General features: G+C 34.0%; 1 protein-coding gene across 31 annotated transcripts in view; it reads right to left on the bottom strand.

Moving 5' to 3' along the window:
- Nucleotides 1-15,184, bottom strand: part of Ptprd (protein tyrosine phosphatase receptor type D) — a 2,217,081-nt gene that overhangs the window by 1,332,245 nt on the left and 869,652 nt on the right. The gene's annotated exons all lie outside the window — the stretch shown is intronic.

The following is a 15,184-nucleotide window of genomic DNA, read 5'->3' as shown; positions in this document are numbered from 1 at the left end:
ATTAAAAACCAATGAACAAGTACTTTTTAGATTTCTTGTATATTAATGAGAAAATGATTCCAAAAGCTTTTCTTCACTTGTGACCTTCATCTTCTTGAATCTAGACCAAAGTGAAGTAGTCCTGTCAGCCCTTAGCCTAACTTTTATATTTTAAAATGGAATTAGTGCAGTTAATTGTAATTTTAAAGTTTATTCTTCTACAGGAGTAAGCAGTAAGTCAGTATCACTCTAGTTCACACGCTTAAATTTGTTTCTGGAAGGCAGAGTCCTACACAGCCACCAGCTGTGGGAGGAGTAAATAATTACTTAGAAATGCCAGCTATAGAAACAGCACTAAATTCAAAACCCTAACTTTAAATAGTTAAACTTCAGTATTAGCTAAAACCTTGGAATGTTATTTTAAATAAGACAGTTGATAGACTTCGAGATGAGGCAGGAAATACAGCATTTAGTAATACTTCAGTGTGTTTTTAGTTGTAGACACTGGGGAACAGATGCTTTAAGAAACTTCTTAGAAGACATTTTTAGATGATCGGTAAAATAGATTTTACTTGATTTTAAAAATAAATAAAATGTTTAGGTAGATGGGGCATTGAATAAAGAACACCAAAATTTGTCATAGTACATTTTCTAGATTTCTGAAGTTCCGATATATGGCAGACCAATTATGCAGTGAGAAAAGCAACCTTCTATGAAGAAAAATACTGTAGTCAGGGTTTCTCAGATGCTTTTGGACAATGTTTCAGTCCCACAACTGTGCACATGAACACACATTCTTTCCAAGTTACATCTCCACCTTTCAGTTATTAGGATTAATGGAGAAACAAAGTTTTCAAAGAAGACAGAGAATTCTAGAAAGACATTTCTTTGAGAATATTAACATAAATTTGGAGCTTTATGCAAATGTCCAGGTATCAGATTGCTATGAGTTTGTTTGGTTATCTGATTGACAAAACATACCATATTTTCAATGTTTATTGTTCTATTTGTTTGAGTGATCAAATAATTGCTGTAGGAGGTCCTTCTGTATTTGTGTTGCTTTCATTGGTTATTAAAAAAACTACCTTGGCCTAGTTGATAGTGCAAAACTTAGATAGGTGGGGAGACAGAACTGAATTCTGGGAGGAAGAAGGCAGTGTGGCAGATGCCAAGAATCTCGGGCCTGAGACAGATGTAGGTTAGAATATTGCCAGTAAGCCACTGTCACGTGATGATACACAGATTTAATAGAAATGGGTTAATCAAGATGTGAGAGTTAGCCAATAAGAAGTTAGAGCTAATGAGCCAGGCAGTAATTTCATTAATACAATTACTGTGTGATTATTTTGGGTATAAGCTAGCTGGGTGGGACAGCACAAAGGGGGCCCATTTCTTTACAACAAATAATGATCTGAAATACAAAAAGGATGAAAGGGTAAGTTGTGATGCAATCTGATTATTTTCTTAAGTTGGAAAGTTCAATTCTGCTGCACACTAAGAAACTAAATAAATGCCATGATTAGATTCATACACATCTTCTGAAGTAGGTTCCTCAATAGTATTTACTTGTCCAGTATGTATGAATTTCAACATCAAAATTCCTCCATAGAGAGTTATACAACACAGAACAAAATAAACATGTAGACCATTACATGTTGGCCATTGGACTCCCCTGGAGTGTACTTGCTAGACCCCTTGACTCTCCATTTTATAAATTGATTTTCCCTTTCCAAGAAGGGAATTGCAATTCTGTGTCCACTCTCCATTTCAATGTTGGGATTTTGTGTGCTTTGAACATGTGCAGGTCTTGTTCATGCTGTCCAATTCTTGGAGTTCTTTCATTTTCATTATTGTTCTACTCTTAACAATCAAAAACTAGAAACAGGATAGATGTGCATAAACCAATGAATGAATAATAAAAGTGTTGTTTATTTACAACATACATGCTTCAGTTCAAATAACCACAGAGATCAAGTACATAGAGGGGAGGATGAAATTTTAATAAATTCCATGTAGAAACCTGAGAGAGCCTAATTTTAAACACAGAAAAAAACAGAGTTTAACACAGCTTTTTGCTGTTTGCTAGGACATGCCGTAAAGAGATTTCCTGTTTCAGCAATAGCAGCAGAAAAAAAGCCAGTGCAAACTCTGGCTTTAAAGCATTTCAGTGGCTTTTATGGAACTGGATGTTTGTGTTCCCATGCGGGATCGGAAAGAAAGTACTATGAGACCATGCCAATGGCTCAGCGCTCCCTGCCTGCACCTGGGAAGACAACAGAATCAGGCTTAGGCAGGTGGAAGAGCATGGCAGATTTCTGCCGCCATACAGAGATGTGTTTCCAGGCTGCACAGTGCTCTGCATGTCAGATTTAGCTGTAACTTGGATGAAAAGAGTTTCTGTGCCGCATGTTCAGTATCAGAGTTAAAGTGCAGAGTGCAGCTCCTACCTGGCCTCCACAGAACTAGTACAAAATGGTATGTCCTCCATTTTAAAATTGGAGAGAGATGGAGCCAGCATCCAGAGCAGCCTACTGCTCTACAGCTCAGAGGAGCAACTGGTTCAAAGTCAAAGCACTCTGCCACATTGGACTGGGCGTGGCAAACCTGCAGTACTTGTTTTTGACCTAGGAATGCCACAGCTGAGATTCTTAAGTGCTTAGCAATTTAAAGGCACAAATCAAAAGTGTTCCTGGACAGTAAAAAATTACAGATTCACAATAGGACAGATTCAGACATAAAAGACCTCTAGATGGGTCACAATGTTGGATGAGTGTATGTAGGCTTGGGAGAGAGAAGAAAAAGAATATAGAGAATAATGTTAATGCTTTAAAGAAAAGGTTAAGTCTTTAAAGAGACAGAGTACAGATAGTTATAGACTAAAAGAAATAAAAAAATAAGCCATGTAAAAATGTAAAATTCACAGAAAGTCTGGATTATGTACATTGTGTTTCTTTAAAATTTTTGACTGTGAAGGAGCTAAGTACAGAGAGACATTTCATTATATAGGCTGCCAAGCTAAACCAGAATGGATATCACAAGGATATTATGATTTCAGAATTTGAGTCTAAGGATATGATGCTTTGGAGACGGTCTTCTTTTGTGATTGTGTAGTTCATTTTTAAAAATGTAATGTATAATTAAGATATATATATATATAGGTTGTTATTGGATAATCATCGATAATAGTAAAACTTATAGTCATGTTAGTTAGATTTTCTATATATAGAGAGATATATTTCAGTGAAATAGGCATTCTTCATATTTTTCAAAGACTACAGAATATGGCATTTAATGTTTTAATAACTTAGGGCTTTTCATGACAATGAGACATGTCTGCTCCTGGCAGCACTAGCTACTTCAAGAGGAGGATGGACATCGAAGAGGCTCCTTATGGAGTTGCTTAGACATTTGGGCAAGAAACTACTCTTGTTTGGACTGTTGCATAAACTGGACACAGAGATCCCACATAGGGAGGACTGCTGAACTTGCCTAAAGATGAGATGGCCTTTCTGGGTTCCTGATTCATGAAAGAGTCTATGAGACATTCTGCAGGACATAGCGGATAGTGACTGAACTGTCTTTGAAATTTCCTGATCGGTGGAAAAGTCTGCTGGATACAATGGGCCTGTAGGCCGAGGATGGATGCCCCAATGGTACAGAGGAATTTTGGGTGACTGTCCAGGCAGAGAGATGTCTCTGTCATTTCTAGAGTTTTGGAAGTTGCTTATTTCTTGTTTGTTTAGGAAATATTATATCCATCTAGAGTCTTTGATGGAGTTGAAGAATGGTTAGTTATAATTATAGTTTTCCTTAGTTATGATAAAAAATAAAATAGATATAAATATTGTAAATGCAATTATTACTTGATAACTGTTTTGTTGTATGCAATTTTACTATGTGAAAGTTAAAGCCTTTCTTTTTGTTTAAACAGAAAAAGGGGAAATGATGGAGGAGGGTCATCTTTCTATGTGTTACTTTCATTGGTTAATAAAGAAACTGCCTTGGCCCTTTGATAGGACAGAAAATTAGGTAGGCGGAGTAAACAGAACAGAATGCTGGGAAGAAGGGCAGTGAGTCAGATGCTATAGCTCTCCTCTCCAAGATGGACACAGGTTAAGATCCTTCCTGGTAAGCCAGCTACACAGATTATTAGAAATGGGTTAATCAAGAAGTGAGAATTAGCCAGGGAGAGGCTAGAGCTAATGGGCCAAGCAGTGTTTAAAAGAATACAGTTTCCGTATAATTATTTTGGGTAAAGCTAGCCAGTGGCCAGGAGCTGGGAGGTGGGAAGCTGCCCGTAGCTCCCTCTATAACGATAGATGTACATAAACCAATGAATGAATAATAAAAGTGTTGTTTATTTACAACATATGTGCTTCAGTTCAAATAACCACAGAGATCAAGAACATAGAGGGGAGGATGAAGTTTTCCAAGGAATAGAAAATGGAACATGGACTTACAGAGATGAAGGGTAAACTAGAATAGGAGGTTTAAGTGGGGAGGGAAATGAGAGTGAAGGGTAAAGAAAAGAATATAGGGAGGGACAAATAACACTAAAGGCCTTTGGAAAAAACATATAGAAACATATTCATAATTTTTTAACAGGAGGCAATCAAATTTTCACACATGTATCTAATATTTGTATAGTCATCCAGAAGACAGTGTTGAACCATTTTTACTGCCATGGAAAGATCTCTGTGATGCATCAGTAAGAAAACAGTTTCATTATAAGCAAGCTATAACCTGTGCAGTTTTGCAGGGGCAGTGTTTCTTCCTAGAGGTTATGTGTCTGCTGAAGAGTTCCTAGAACATTCATCTTTTCCTTTACACGTAAACAACAGCAACAAAAACATGGCTTATCAATATCAAACAAAAATGAAAAAACAAGCAAACATCATACCTACAATAGACTGTGTGAATTAAGGCATTAGCTTTGTATTTAATAAGTAGAGAAATATGTTTATTTAATTTCTAAGTCATTTTCTTTACTGTTGTAGTAAAGCATTTCTGGTCTTTATGCTATCATAGGGGTCCCTCAGCTGTGCATTTTCTTTCTCACATCTATTTAATGGATCCTATACACAATACCTCTAAAACTAAGAGCTAGTGTAGAATTCATACCAGAATTCTCTATAAAAATATTATGAGCATAATTTTAGGATGGCCATTAGATTATTGCTTCTCTTGTATTTTTCCATTGTACTTCTCCTCTGTTTCTGTACACCTACTGCTAATTAGAACTTCACAAAGCAAAACATCAATCATTGCTTACTTGAATAGACAATTTTAAACATTGTAAAATTAGACTCTGATCTTAGTTTTTGCGAAACATATTTCTGAATACCTACAAAACACAAACACAACTCACTCTTCACATTATACTGAAATTCACCAGTACATCACCAGGCTTCACTGTAGTGCTAATGAGCCCACTAAATCTTTTCTAAATTTCCTGCTATTTCCTTATACTCTTTCCTTTAACATAGTGTCTCTATAAATCAATGGCATCTCTGTCAAAATTTCAAATGTTTCCATGGCCTCCTCAGACTCTATTCTTTGCCCTAAGCCTTCTGAGATAAACATATTCATAACCAGACCCTTCCATTCTTACATTTCTGATTCAACATTCCATATTTTTAAGTTCTTGATGATAACTTAGATACTACATGGGTATATGGCTTTGAAGACCACAACCAGTAACACACTCTTTCCAAGACTGAGTGCTTTTTAGTGTAATAAGTTCTATCACATGCACGTAGGCTTTGTAAACTATATAGAAATGATAAATGAATCATTTGTTATCATAATTATATACTGTAGCATTATTACCTTTAGCGACTGTCTTTATCACTAAAGTAAATCTCTATTGATTTGTCCAGGGAAATGAGATGTGATCTAAATGGTGCTAATAAAGGCTACCCTACCCAGAAACTGAAAGCACTAGGCAGTTTGTAGAAATTTCAAATGTCTGGAGAACTGAACATCAAGCATTGGGATGCCTCCAAATCAGTTGTACTGCTAATGAAAATGCATATGTCTGGTTTGTTGTCCAGAAATATTTATTCCAAGATTATGAAGTAAGAGATTGGTGGGAGTTCTTTGTATTTGATCAACATCAGGGTGACTCATAAGGAGCTGTCCCACTTTATAAGGCAATCTGAGCCACACAACACTTGCAAATGTTTCTCCAATAATAATAAAATAACAACAATCATAATAACAATTGATGACTTATATAGATTACTTAGACAACCTTCAATGAAACAAAATACTTTCTATTTGAGAATTAAAGAATTAATGCTAGAATTGTGCACTTTCCATAATCATATGATGATTGTTTTTGTCAATATTAATATAACAAAACTGATATTATGTACCTTTGAATAAGATGCCCTCAGGTCTTACTCAGAAAAAAATGGAAGTAATATTTTGAGTAAGAGCTGATTATTAAGGAAGTACATTCCAGTGTTGTTTTTCCCTTATGAAACACTATTGAATAACCATCTGGACTCAACAGTTTCTTTCATGAATGGCCTTCAGTACGACATCAAATTTCCTCTACAGAAATAAAAATTTCAAAAGATTTTGCTTATTAGTGGAAAATTTTGCTAATTGCAGTCTTCAAAGTCTAAATCAGAGCTGATTTTGTTACCCGAAGACATACAGTATTAGAGTATATTGTATTAATCCTTAAATGCCTTCTTAATTATGGCTGCAGTTTTTAGTACATTGTTTAGCATTTTTTTTAAATGGATCCAATTAAGTTTTGATTGGCCTTTTTTCCCAAGTGAGATTATAAACTAACTCTTATCGTCTTCACTCTTAATAGATTTGTTCATTCAGCATAAAGAAAAATTCAGTTGTACCAATTGCTTAAAACATAAAGTTGCCTCTGGCATTTGATAACACTCTAAAGGTATTTGTACCTATTATTTTTATTAGTGATTTTATGCTTTTAATTAGTTCTGCTAAATATCTTTCCTTTCTTTTTGCTTTGTATTGATATTTTTTTTTTAATTCAGAACACTGTTGTCAGTTCCTCCAAACTGACTTGCTTTTCTTCTGCATCTGAAACTTGAGTGTTTTTAGATGTGTCTACTATGAAAAACAAGTGTTGAGATCAGTGCTGAATCTGGGTCCTAATTAAGGACCTATTCATGTGTCCTTTCTAAATCGGCTCTCACTTAGTGACTGTTGGAGAGAAGAACAGAGGTTTGAAAGCACCCTTGTTCACTGTCCTTTTCTGTTCAATGTCAAGGGTAGCTATAAATCCTACAGCTGAAACGAATGAGGGGCACAATCAATAGAGATTCCATTGTGATAACTGATAGTACGTATGATCCCTTATTGACATGAAATTTAGATTTGAACCAAACACCAGTACTCTCATTTTTCTCATTAGGGATTGATATTTTTCAAAAGATGAAAAAAAAAGCATCAACTTGGTGTCACCAATTATTCATTTTAAAATCAAATGTAAGTGATTTGGAAAAAAGAAGAATGATTATTGTTGAAGAATTATTTAAAAAACAAAAATAATAAGTTTTATATGTGAATATTTGAAGAACTAAAATTAATTTAGTATTATAAAATCACACTTGTAGTATCTCTATTTTGGTAATCAGCTTAATATTTTTAAAGTCTACAAATGTGTTTCTTATATATCTGTATGATCTGTACCAAAAATATAAATTTTTACCTCAATAAATATTCACTGTTACCATATCATCTTAATACCAAACTACAAATTTAAAATACTGAATCAGAAAACAATTGTATAAGAATATTAAAAGTTGAATATATATACATTAAATTAAACCAGTTAAGACATTGAGATCACAAATGTCAACAGTGTGGCTATACATTCTGAAAAAATATGTATGCACCCTAGTATAATAATTATGTACAATTTTATTAATTATTTCACCATTATATTTTATAAAACTCTATTGTGTGTTAGAGAAGGCTCAGAACTGTTCTTACCCAAGAACCTGCTTGGTTCCCAGCATCCATGTTGAACACCTCAAAAATGCTAGTAACTTCAGATCCAGGAGAATGTAGCATCTTTGGTCTGTGGAAACACCAGTACTCCTGTGTACGTATCCACACACAGATATCACACACACACACAGACACATGCATGCACACACGCACACACAACATACACACACAATTTAAAAGCAAAGAATTTTTAAAAATTTCTATTGGTCTTTTTATTTTATTTTAGATCCTTCTAATCATTTGTATGACAGAAATTTGTCTAAAATGAATATATCTAAAACTATAATCAGCTGAATGTAAAATATTCTGTTTAGGGGAAAAGGATGGTTTTTTAGTTTAAATAAACATAATTCAGTAAAAAATTCTGCTCATCTGTGTGACAGAAGTAGAAGTAAGAGGCTAAGGGAGTTAAGGAGAGACACAGTTTTGAGTGGTGCAGCATCTTTGTAGAAAACCTGCAAAAGACACTGCCTTGGGAGTGCTGATATTGGACAGGAAAAGGGAAACTATCAACAAAGGAGCCAGCATCCCTACTAATGTAACTGCTGTAGAAATGGACCACATCTTATTGACTACTCTTTAGAAATGACTCTGTGATTATAGTCATCACTAGAAATAGAGTATTACACATCTCATTATAAATTAAGAAAAACATAGTTTTACTGATTGTACATTATAATCTCAATATATGTTTCAAAGACTAGTTAGTAAAAATATAGGTCTGTGTAATTTTGTTAAATTCTATCATCATAGCTTTTACTAAATTAAAACACTGAGGTAAGATTTATAATGAGCAAAGGGGAAAAACAAAAATAAATTATTCATATTGGTGAATTATTAGAATGGTATTTATTACTACCCCTAGAAAATTGCTGCTATATGATATTTAAGTGTCTTATTAAATATTAACTCATGTAATAATGAGAACAATCGTATGCAAAATAAACAACTGCCGTCATTGCACATTAGAAAGATACACATATCTCATATCATGTCTAAATCATGTGGTTAATACATGGCAGAGAAGAACCAGTTTAAAGCACATTATTCAGACCATTGTAATTAAATAGGGCACAGACTGAGAGGCTTAAAACATATTTTTGAATTTCTCCTGACAATATGTCTATCATTAATTTTATCATCCTAATGTCATGGATGAGAAACAAAATCTCCAAAACATTTGGCAACATAAAATTATAGGTTGTAAATTTAGTCTAGACATACATCATTAATCTGAATAGTTCTCATGGTGAACAATGTAAAATATATTCAAGATGCTAAGGCGCTATAAGCAAAGAGTAGGATATATACATTTTTTTGCGAACTGAAATACTCACTAGTATTATTTACAAGCAGTGAGTTAGAGTCTCGTTAGCAGTGGAAAGGTGGTAAATATACTAGTGTTAAGGGAAATTTGAGTGATCTGTGAAGCTGTAGATGATTCTCTCTGGATGTCGGTGACACGCTAGTCTGTAAACCAGCACGTGGAAAGTTGAAGCAAGAGGACAAGAGACTAATAATTCAAAGCCATCCAAGCCACCCTGGGCTATATGAGTCAGGGCCAAATAGAAAAAACAAAAGTATTGATCCAAATTTCACAGGATATTGGAGTTGGGAAGTTAATTCTAGGAAACTATCTGTCATCACTGTAATATTTACATATTCCTTACAAGCTCTTATTAATTCAGCAGTGTGGGTTTGCATTCTTCCTTAGGCATAATTATTACTTCACATTCAGACAGGTAGAAATGTGTATTTCATTCATTAAGGTATGTTACGGCCTATTGAAGTAATTGATTCAGAGAAAGTGCTAAAATTTTATTAAGGAAATACTGAGTTGTCTACAATTGTGTAAAAATGCTATCAGACACAGGATAAGTTTTCAGAACTTATGCCAGGTATCTCCTTGTATTCTGTAACTAGTTCCAGAGGGTCTGACACCCTTTTCTGGAATCTGTGGATTCCTTCACACACATACACATATAGCTACTCACACAGCCCAAACCATTTAAAAATTTTAACCTATCATGAAAAATTCATAGGCAATTAAAAAGTGATAGGTAGTAACAAACACTGGTGAAAATTTGTAGAGAATAAAGTCTATGTATACTAGTGGTAAGAACATAAAATCATAGGAACGCTGTGGAAATCCCAAAATCACATGAGTAAACTACAAGTGAAACTTGCATATAATAGAGTTATACCATTCCTGAGAAGAAGCCTGATTACAGACACCTCTGCTCAGTGATGGCATCATATCACCATCTACCAGAGCCAAGTTATGGAAAATACCCACATGTCTACCAACAAAGAAATAGATGCATGTGATGAGTGACACATCCATAGTGAGCTTTATATAGCAAAGAGCAGCATGAAAGAGGACATTAAACTCCACCTCGCTCCTGATTTTGATGTAAGAACTTCAGTAAAAATACTATCACTCATAATAAGCAATGTCTTTGACAATGGAATGACTATATAACAGACTTGTCAAATTCTTTTAACAATAAAATCTGGAAGTATTATTCAGCAAATAAGTCAACAAAATTATAAAAAGTAAGTTATCTCAAAATATACAGGAAAAAACATTTCTTATCTTCATATTTTACCTTTAAAGTTTTCCAGCAAATTCATGTTTCTATTAGATGTAAAAGGTATCTAATAAAACTTGTAGTAAACATCCTCATTAGTAATTTGACATATTGCAGCATTAATTAGAAAAGCAGTGAATCTTCAAGGTTACATGTCCCCAGTCCTCCAAAACCAATATAGAATAATTAAAGCTGAATTCTCTAAGAGAATGTTCTCTGTGTCCCTAAACCACAAAGAGCACCGAATCTAAAACAACTGCAGACAGAAAAAGGAAATGCAAGCACAGGCTATCTTTCCCTTTGCCTGAAAAGTCACAGGCAACTTCAAACCAATATCAGAAAGTCCAGTCTACCATAGAAATACAGTCTTCTGTGAAAATACAAAAATCAGAAAATGAGGTTTCCACAGAGTAACAGAAAAACCAGAGTACACACTCAAGGCAAGGAGACTGAATACTACAAGTCAAGTAAGAGGTAGTCTTCAAACTTAATGGGAAGTAAGTGTCAAAAAGAAAGTTACATATTAGAGAGTAGGTTCAAAAAAAAATCGGCAGAGTGATACTTGAAAGAGATAAGCCACCACAAATGACATAAATTATGTCATCACTTTCTTACACATAGGGAGAGAGAAAAAAGAGAGACAGAGACAGACAGAGTAAGAGACTCACCCGTTATTATGAACAAAGATTATGTCTTTCATCTAGAAAACCTTGCAACTTACAAATAAATTAAAATGTGTGAGACATGTATATCTGCTGAATACAAAATTAATCATTAGAATACTACCCAACTGTGGAAGAAACAAGCTCCCTAAGCCATAGGTTTAAAGATACAGGCTGTGCCAACCCATGTACGATTAAGAAATTATGGCACCAGAAAGCACAATTAAAAGGATAAGTCCTTTATGTGTTCAGTACCAATTTAAAGAGGGATATGTTATACAACATCATAGGATAGAACAGGAAAGAATTTGTGTCAAACACAGACAAAGTCTTTCAAGCAGGGACTGCTAGGTATTCCAAAGATTGTGATTGACAAGATCAAAACATTAGTAGCTCAAACTTTTTGAAATGAGGAAAGTAAAATGATGAAAATAAAGATCTGATTTTTTTAAATTAGGTTAAATGTCAGTTATTGCAAAACTTTACCACAAACTAAAGGAAGGGCTAAGACACATCTTTCAGCATTTCTGTCAGTGTTTCAAAAACCAAGAGACTCAGGGAATCATTTTTTTGTTTGTTTTTTGTTTATTTTGTAATGAATTACTACACAAAAGTGTAAAATGTTCAGGTACAAATAACAAAACTGATGTAAGTTATGAAAAGCTGTCCCAAGGACATCTTAATACAGGGGTGGATTTTGAATATGAATCGTCCTGTTTACCTCTGTTGAGAGCAATATTTAAAAAAAACTACACACCTCAGAATTTTCTCAAGATAAATATGAAATTAAGAATACAATGAATACTGCAGAGATTCGATCACACTTGGCAGCTCTATGACTCCTAACGGTTTCTCATTCTTACAAGATGCCTTAGTGGAAGCAGCCCTGTCAAAGTAATTTTTTACCAAAACTATCTTCCCACTCAAAATGACAAAATACTTTATCTTTTGTAATTTAGGAAAAGATAAATGAATCTTTCTGATTTTCAACATTTGGGTGTATCCCAACCTGGGACTCTGAAGATCTAATTCTTTTTAAAATATACTGCATGGAATAATGAGAAAGGTTTGTTTTGATTATCACTTCTGGCCCGAGCACTGGCATATGGAATGTTTTTCATCTCTAAAAGATGATCTACTTCATTCCATTACTTCTAGAATTAGAAGCTTATAACACAAATGCTTTCTTATAACCATCTAAGAAGATAATTTTAGCAAGAAATATTCTTTATTTAATATTTAAAGTGATAAATTAAAAGAGCTAGGAGCTATTTCATATTTTGTGTAAATAATAATAAGTATATAATTTCACCTATGCCTGACCTGATGTGATTTTTTATCATAAACTTTGTCAAAAATTTATGACAGCTATTTCCTTATTGTTGGTTAAATATTTTAATGGAAAGACTGATAACCATAATTGGAATCTAATCCTCAACTGCAACTGGGAATATTTATTTGGAAGCTGATTACCACCATCTGTAAAATGGAATGGATATTTACGGCAAAAATTTTATATATGGAGTAAACAAAAATTGGCAAAGTCCCAGTCCTGCTGCTGACCTGACATATTTCTTTCAGGGTCATCTTTGTGCCTATAACCATAAGATCAAACATACATATATTGTGTGAAAACCTAATATTTTGTAGCTACTTCCTTAGACTGATGGTTCTGAAACTTTCGCCACTCCACAGCTAAAAGATAAAAACCTCAATGGCAAAACATGTGTTCTCATACAACTGCATCTTTGCTTTCAAAGTTTTATGTCATTCATGGAATTCAATAAAGGTCACTCACTCTTCTCAGTTGTTCTTCCTGTTGCTTCATCTCATTAGTAAAACAATAGATATGGGTTTGATCTGGGCTAATTGAAGCAGAAATTAGATTTATAAATACTACTTAAAATTTAAGCAAAAAATAAAGCTTAACATTCTCCAGTGAGATGTTTTAAGTAGCACTTGGAAATATGGAAAGTTTCATTGGTTTAAAAGAAAATAAAAGGCATTAAGTTTGTAGAAATAAATGTTTAATTTATGTGATAGATGGTAAGTGAATAAAAGACTATTTCTTTAAAATGACTAAATCTTTATTTTTTAGTTTTTATTGAGCTCTAAATATTCTTCTGATCCCCTCCTTACCACTTCTCTCCCCTTCAACCCTCCCCCAAGATCCTCATGCTCCCAATTTACTCAGAAGATCTTGTTTTTTTTCTACTTCCCATGTATATTAGGTCTATGTATGTCTCTCTTAGTATCCTCATTGTTGTCTAAGTTCTCTGGGATTGTGATTTGTGGTCTGGTTTTCTTTGATTTATGTTTAAATACTACTTTTAAGTGAATACATGTGATACTTGTCTGTGTCTGGGTTACCAAAATGATGTTTTCTAGCTCCATCTATTTTTTTTTTTTTTTTTTGCTATTTTGCAAGCTGAGAAGGAATCGCTCCTACTCATAACATTGTAGGGAAATAACAAAAATTTTGGCACAGCAAAATATTTGTTACATTGTAATTTTCAAATATATAAGTGAGTATACAAAATAAACAAATGCTAGAGAGGCAAACAAATATTTCTAAGAAATAAAAATACTGATTAAGTTTCATCCTAATATATATAAGATATATATTTATCTTAACATAGTATTAACATAGCATACAGTAAATATTTACAATTTTAATGGGTCATTAACTAAAATATAAATTTCTGTATGCATATAATCTGGGTATAAAGTCTTTCCCGTTCCTTTATTTGTAATATGGTTTGCTTTACTAAGGAGAAATTTATGTATTAAGGCTACATATCATCTTAAAGTTAAATAAATAATGAAAATGTGGCTAATAGGCATGAAATACTACTCTGCTGAAAGAAAATTAAACTGATAACCCTGATGGTGACACAGTGGTAACCAGAATCTCTCTTATAAGTTCATATTGAAAGAAGTGATCCAGATCCACAAAGATAAACATCCTATGTTCTCTTTCATTGGTATCTCTTAGCTTCTAATCTTCAAAGGCAAGTAGTCTACAGTAACCAGAAACCAGTAAAATAAAATAGACCATTGCCTTCAAACCCAGTCAACAAGAGGGCAAACATCCTCAGTACTGGAAACGTAGCTAGCCACTCAGTGTTAGTGAAGTCATGATTATTGGAGAAAAAAACTACAACTAATTTATTAAACTAGTATAAACCCTATCAGCAACTTATAAATATTTACCTTTTTTCCACAGATAAGTGTACTCCTTATCCCTCACCAGGAAAACTTCTCTTTTAAATAGATGGAGACTAGTACCGAAAATCTTAACAAATCAAAATACCAAGTTGCTGAGCCCAGTCTCTGTGAACACATCTACAAAACACCTAAGACTCAGAAAATACTGTGAAAGAGAGGATGAAAAGACTTGAAGAGACAGAGCATCATTTTCTGTGAGAATGTGTCTCCTTGTAATATCAGAAGTCATATCCACAAAGTTTCACCCACATAAATGCCCATGTGTGAGTTGAACAAGGACTACAACAAGGAACATGTCTACATGTGGTGTAGGAGGTACTTCTGTCTTATGTGTTGCTTTCATTGGTTAATAAAGAAAGGCTTCGAGCCTATGGCAGGGAAGAACAGAACTAGGCAGGGAAGTCTAGGCTGTATGCTGTAAAGAAGAAAGGTGGAGTCAGGGAGATGCCATGGATCCAAGGCTGGATATGGATATGCTGAATCTTTGCTGGTAAGCCACATGTGGTGGTATACAGAGTACTAAAAGTGGGTTAAAGTAATATAAGAGTTGGCCAATAAGAAGCTAGAGCTGATGGGCCAAACAGTTATTTAATTAACACAGTCTCTGAGTGATTATTTTGGTTCTGGGTGGCCAGGATGAACAAGCGGCTCCTTGCAACATACATAAACAAGGAAAAGCCCATGGAGTCTCAACTATACTGAAAGAATTACAAGCAACAATGA

The sequence above is a fragment of the Chionomys nivalis genome, chromosome 11, assembly GCF_950005125.1.
Source record: "Chionomys nivalis chromosome 11, mChiNiv1.1, whole genome shotgun sequence".
NCBI lineage: Eukaryota > Metazoa > Chordata > Mammalia > Rodentia > Cricetidae > Chionomys > Chionomys nivalis.
The sequence above is the reverse complement of the archived record's forward strand: the minus strand, read 5'-3'. Positions and strand labels throughout refer to the sequence as shown.